General features: G+C 53.6%; 1 long non-coding RNA gene across 1 annotated transcript; it reads left to right on the top strand.

Moving 5' to 3' along the window:
• Positions 1 to 2,582: 2,582 nt before the first annotated feature.
• On the top strand, positions 2,583 to 6,005 carry LOC131274262 (uncharacterized). Its single transcript, XR_011646238.1, has 3 exons — positions 2,583 to 3,333; positions 3,443 to 3,572; positions 4,725 to 6,005. It is a non-coding gene; the product is annotated as an uncharacterized lncRNA (long non-coding RNA).
• Positions 6,006 to 6,447: the final 442 nt, after the last annotated feature.

The following is a 6,447-nucleotide window of genomic DNA, read 5'->3' as shown; positions in this document are numbered from 1 at the left end:
TCTCCCCCTGGAAACACAACCTGGCCCCAAACTGCCTCCTCCTCTCCCTTGAGAATTTTCATCCCTCCTGAAGTCCTGCCCTTTACCCACCAAAACTCTCCTTTGCATCTCCGGTTTTGGGGGTCCCTAAGACACATAGTACCTGCCCAGCCAGCTGACCTGACTCGACCGTCCCCAAGTTCCCCAAGTGCGTTTCTGTGGCCCTGTGTCAAGCACATCCTCCACTTCTGCCTAAAGGTGGCTTGACCCACGCTTCTCCTTGTTCCCAATGTCGGTCAGGGACCACTCCTGAGGACTCTGCATGTCTCCAGTCCCTCTAGACCATGACCCCATCCCCTTCAGTAACAGAGACGGTCCCTCAGTCTATCCTGAAATGACCCCACTCCCCTAGCCGGCCCCTGCCCAGCCCTGGCCCCAAACCTGCACCGTAGGGCATCCCCCTTCTGTGCCGCTCCTGGTAACCCAGGACCTCACAGGATCCCTCCCCCAGCTCATAACGCTAAACCTTCCCTGCTCCATTTCACCTGAAAACCCCAATTCCCCAACCTCCATCAGCCCAGCTGCCCACTCCCAGGCCGAATCCAGGAAGTCTCAAAGCTCTCCAAACCCAGCCAGATGCTCTTTCCTGGCCTCCCAGAGCTGATTCCCTAAATCTCCATCCTTCCAGAACCCAAAAGCCCCACTCAGGCCTTAATCGTTTCCTCAGCCTGGGGCCCCAAAACCCATATAGTTGTTCTTTTCCCAGCCCCAGCTCTACTCTCTTGGGGGTCTTATCACCAGTTCCTGGAAACTCTTTCCCCATAGAACCCACAGGCCCCAGCTCAGTTTCCTGTCCCCCAGGAAAATCCCTAACCACTCTAAATAATTTGACCCTTGTTGCAGTTTCGTATTGTTTATGAATTCCAAAAATTATTAGATTATGTTTGCAGACTGGTTGGTTTCTCTGGAATCTCTTAGATTCCGCTGAGATGTCTGATTAAATTATGTTTACATCATTAGAGTGTGACTCAGTGTCGATCCCAACCCCTTTGGGTTGATGAAACAGACTCTCACATGTAAGTAAACACACAGGGAAGGAGAACACAGAGAAGAAGATACATGCTCCATAAATATGGCAGGGGCCCAGGAAAGAGAGATGAACCTCACAATCTACAGCTGAACTTGTAAAGAGACCAGAGCAGCTGAGCCCAGAAAGAGACAAGCCCCAGGGAGAGAGATGAGCCTTCCGCCAGCCTACGGCTGAGACTGGAAGAAGCTGGGTCCATGGAGCATTCAGAGGAAGGAGGAAGGCTGAACCCTCGCAGACATCACCTGCCATCTTTCATGAACATGTGGCAACAGACTTTGGGTGAGAAAGTACCTCTTACAGTACCTTGAGTTACACTCTTTAGGATCTGGTAACTATAAGATTCTACCCCAAATAAATACCCTTTCTAAAAGCCAACAGAGTTCTGGTGCTTTCATGAGCACCCCTTTGGCTAATAAACCCTCTTGCCTGATGCCTCCCTAGATACTCTCTTGGTCTCTCCTCCCCTGACCTCTGGGAGCTGCTTTGCTCTCAGAGCATAAGGTCTCCCCTCCCAGGAAACTCAACAACCCACAATCCCAAAACTCCATACCCTCTTCACACCCTCGCCCATCTCCCGGGACCCCCAGCCTTGGTGAATGGACCCCTGCCCCTCCTGCCCCCATTACCCTCCTGTCTCTCCTATCCCTGCACAGAACCCCTGCCCCAATCCAGGCCTGGAACCTGGGGGTTGGGGAGTGTAAGATTCATTCCCAGCCCTGGTTTGTGCTTGTATTGGATTATGGCTCCTAGAGATGTGGGGTGCCCTGGCGCACCCCCGATGTGTGCTCTCCTCTAAGAAGTGCGAAATTTTGGTAAGTAGCGGCAGGTAGTATGGGGAGGGTTGTCTGGGCTCCCAGAGGATTGAGAAGTTGGATGTTCCCCTCAGAGAAGCACCGAGGTGGCCAGGGGACCGAGGGGAGCTGGGAGGAGGGGATGGGTCCTGGTAACAGGGAGGGAGACAGAGCTGAGGCTGGGGGAGCCCAGAGCAGCGTCTCCATGGCCGCCCGAGGCCCCTCTCAGTGTCCCTCTCTTTGTCACCGTCTGTCTCTGTGTCTCTCAGTATCTGGCTCAGGTGTGCGTCTCTCTCTGTGTGAGCATGTTTTGGGCTCTCTCTCTCTCTTCTCTGTCTCCATGTCTCTCTTTCTCCCTGTCTCTGCCCATCTCTGTCATGTAGGTGTCACCCTCCTTCTCTCTCTGGGTCTCTGCCTTACTCAGGACCCCCATCACTACTGCACCCACCACCCAGGATGGGACTCAGGGGAACCCCCAGACAGAATGGAGAGCATTATCCCAAGGTGTGGGGTGGGAGCAGATTCTGCTGTCTCTCTTCTCCCAGCCACAGCCTCGGGGACAATTAAATCCACTTGAAAGAGAGGAGAATGGGCTGGATCAGGTGGAGATGAGCAGGGACAGGTTTAGGAAGGAACAAGGAGCTGAGGGATGAGAGAGGGGAAGGAGGGTGCTGCGGAGGGAAGGGGACACCGACCTTGGGCTGTGGGCTAGGCTGCCGCCTGCTGGGAAGCAGCTCCACAGCCCAGGGGCCGCTGAGCCTGGTCTCAGGCCCCCAAGGCCGCTCCCCTCCTCTCCCTCCCTCCTCTCTCACTCTCACCTTCTTGGCCTCCACCCCATTTCTCATGCTCTCTGGTCCTTCCTCTGCCTTTGTCATTTTGTCATTTCTGTTCCTGTCTGTTCTTTCACTCCATCTCCTTCCCTTTCTCCTTCACTCTCCACCTTTCTCCCTCTCCCGCTGTCCCTTGGCTACCTCCACCTCTCCTCATCCCTGCCTTCCCCACTCTCATCTCCTCTTATGCTCTTTTCTCCGACATTCACTCCCTGCCAGTCTCCACCTTCCTGTTTTCCCACTCACTGTCTCCATTTCTCCAGACTTGCCTCCCCCCCCATCTTTATGTCTCTCCCTCTCTTTTGGGATCCTTCCCCAATCTCAGAGCCCACCTCCTGCCCCTCCTCTCTCCTATTTCCCATGCCTGCCCCCACCCCCAGCTTTAAAGGGCCCTTGCTGGGCAGACACAACTTCCGTCGGTACGACGAAGTCATGGCCCAGTTTGCCCCCATCGGGGCCGCCTGAGACCCACGCTCTGAGACACAAGTCGAGGGTTCCAGGACGTCAGCCACAACCTCATGCTGTTCCAGCTGGAGGAACCCGTGGACATCACAGGAGCCGTGAAGGTTGTGGCCCTGCCCCCCAGGAGCCCAGCTGGGGAGCAGCTGCCCGTACCTTGCTGAGGCGTGGCAGACCCTAGAGGGTACGCCTGGGCTGGGCCCCACGGGGCAGCCTACGTTGCTGGGTCTAGGGGCGGAGGGGCTGACAGGCAGGGTCTTTCCAGCCACAGCCCTGTCTCTCCCTCTCTGTAGACGAGATCCCTGAGGTTCTCCAATATGTGGACGTCAGGGTCCTGCCCAACAAAGAGTGTGACAAGGACTGGAAAGTGACAGCGTTAACACCGTGTGCTGGGAACCCGACTATTCCAGACTCGCCTGCAAGGTGAGCAGCCTACCCACCCAACCTCCTTCCCACGCCACGGGGTGGAGCGCAGGGTCCCAGATTCTGGGCAGGCGTCCTAGACCTACACAGGCCTCAGCCCCCACCAAACCCAGCTGGAGACCCCTTCCCACCCCAGCGTCTCGGCTCCCCCCTTTCCACCTCCCTGCACCACCCCCTCCAGGGACCATCTGTAGCTCCCTTTTCCACATCAGGCCTTGTTCGTTCTTTCAGATTTTAAAACATGTTTCCTGGGAATCGCCTCCTTGCCTGGACCCTCCCTCCCACTTGGGCAAACAGCACAGCCTCAGTCCTGGCCCCTCCAGCCACCCCCACCCCACCCCAATCACTCATTCAGCCCACAGAACCCACCGGGCCCCTCCCACGTGCTCAGACATTCCTTGGCTCCGCAGTCCCTGGGGTGGAGGGGACTCCAGCTAGAGAAATCCTCCTGGTAAGGAGGCTTCTGAGATGAGCCGAGAGCTGGGGAGGTGGAGGATAGGACCCTCCTCCTCCTCCCCCGGCCCTGAACTCCAGACCCTGCCCCCTGTGCATGTACGTCCATCCCCATGGGCCAGCCCTCCAGCTCCGTGTCCTGAACGGAAGCTCCGTCTCTCAAAGACTCTGTGGACAAGGCTCTCACTCCCAATGCTGGGGCGTTGCTGTGTCTACCTGGAATCCCATGTCTGAGAATCAGGCTGGGCGGGCAGAGCCCACGGCCGGCTGTCCTTTCCCTGCCTCTCTCTCCTGAGAGAGGATGACAAAAGCAAGAGTCAGAGCTACCCAGAAAGCTGTTCTCCCAGGCTGAGGCGTGGGTGGGTGGTCCAGGTCCCTGTGGGACCCTCTGGAAGCATCCCCCCTGCTCTCACCACCTGCGTGACCCCCGGGCTGCTGTCCTCCAGGTGCCCCACCTGCCTGATGGGCACAGACAGCTTCAGAACCGCATCACAGCCCCCACCCTTCTAAGCCCCCTCCCCTCAGTTTCTCCCTGCAATGGCCCCCTCCCCAGGTCTTGGGTGCTAGCAACGCCCCCAGCTTGGTCGACACTAGGAAATTTCTGAAGTACAAGGATGTACCTACACAACACTCCTTGAGACTTTTCTTACCAGGCATTGTTCTACCCACCCAGCCCTGCCCTCGGCATTTATTTTTCAGTGTCAACATTTTAATGGACTTCTCATGCAGTCAGAAAAGAAGGCGCAAATCAGAAGTCAGCGGCAGATCACTGAGGGCACACACCTGGGTCGCCATCGTTCCTGTGGAGCAAGGAACCTCTGCCCGCTCACTGTCCCTGGTGCCTGGACTTACCCCAGAATCCCCTCGTCCTCCCCCCAGAAGCCCCCTGCAGGCCCCTTCCTTATCGCCCTGTTCTCTTCCCCCAAAGTGCCCTGTCCTTGCTGGTGCCAACTCAGTTAATTCCCACAGCAGCCCCTTTCTAAGGTCACTGCTCCCCATTTTATAACGCAGAAACCTGAGGCACAGGGAAGTTCAGAAGCTTGCCCAGAAGTATGGAGATACGCCTTTGAGGGGACAGTAGCAGGAAGTGAAGCCCAGGACGTCTGCCTCCATCCTCTCCATGCACTAAAGACACCCCTTCTTCCACTGAATTGCCCCTGGAGAACGCCATGAAGTGGTCATATGACATGTGTTTTTTTATTCAAACTATTTCAAGTTAAAAAATAAAATAGACAAATGGCAGCTCACAATTCCGGAAGCATTATTCCAAACACATTCTGTCCCGGCACTTTTATTTTTGAAGCAGTTTCATTGGGATATATTCACGTACCATACAATCAATCCAAACTGTACAATCAAAGGCTTTTACTATAATGACAGTGTTCTGCATTCATCTCCATGAAAAACTTTAGACCGATTTCAATGCTCCAAAACAGAAAAACTGCACATCCCTTAGCAGTCACCTCTCAATCCCTCTATGCTTCCCCAGCCATATATAACCACTAATCTAATCCCATCTTTATTAATTGATTTACATTTATATTTTATATTCATGGAATCATACAATATGTAGTATTAAATACGTTGTGCCTGGTTTCTTTCTCTTAGCACATTGTGTTTTTTCACCTGATGTTAACATCTTATACCGTTAGCACCCACTCTTGGAAGCTGCCTGCCTGGCAGGGCTCGGTGCGGGCTGCACTCTTTCCCACTTAAGATGAGGTCTTTGTTGGTAGAATCAGAGCTCCTGGAGGGCAGAATGCCAATGCAGAAAGATATGGTTCTGGATCATCAATCACGAAAAGCAGATTTTGATGGACTCTTGTTGATCAATTGAAATGTTGAGTTACCTTTCTCTTTGTAGAAAATGATATGGCATAATCATTTCATCACATGCAGAGCTGATCAAACAGTATGCAAAGAGGGAGGAAAATGTGTTACGGAGGTGTTTCAGGCACTTGATTAAAATATTATGCTTTTTCTGGATTTTAGGAGTACTGTGGTATTTGTCAGCTCTTTGAAATATGTGGTTTATTATTGTCCTTTTCCTGATTTAGATTTGTCATTTGATTTGTTGTCATTTCTTTTTTCATTAGTATATTCAGAATCATAAATAAGTCTAGGATAGTAAGACTTTTCTTGCCAAAGAAGATGCAGAGCCCGTTAAGCCTCATCCCCTCCCCTGCCTGGCACAAAGATGTGCCCAATAAAGGTGACCCGTGAGGTCTCCCACTGCTGGCTCCTCTCCCAGTCTCCACCCTATCTCTTTTCTCTGTATTTCCGTCTCTGGCTCTCTGCCTCTAACTCTTCCACTAGCCATCTCTAGCTCTGATTTTCCACCCCTGTTTCCGTCTCTCTGCAGATTGACAGCCCTTCTTCTCCTCCCCACTTCCCCATGTGCTGGCACTAGCAGGGAAGGCTG

The sequence above is a fragment of the Dasypus novemcinctus genome, chromosome 18 (genome assembly GCF_030445035.2).
Source record: "Dasypus novemcinctus isolate mDasNov1 chromosome 18, mDasNov1.1.hap2, whole genome shotgun sequence".
In the NCBI taxonomy this organism is placed as follows: domain Eukaryota; kingdom Metazoa; phylum Chordata; class Mammalia; order Cingulata; family Dasypodidae; genus Dasypus; species Dasypus novemcinctus.
Note: the sequence above shows the minus strand (reverse complement) of the source record. Positions and strands in the feature narration are given on the sequence as shown.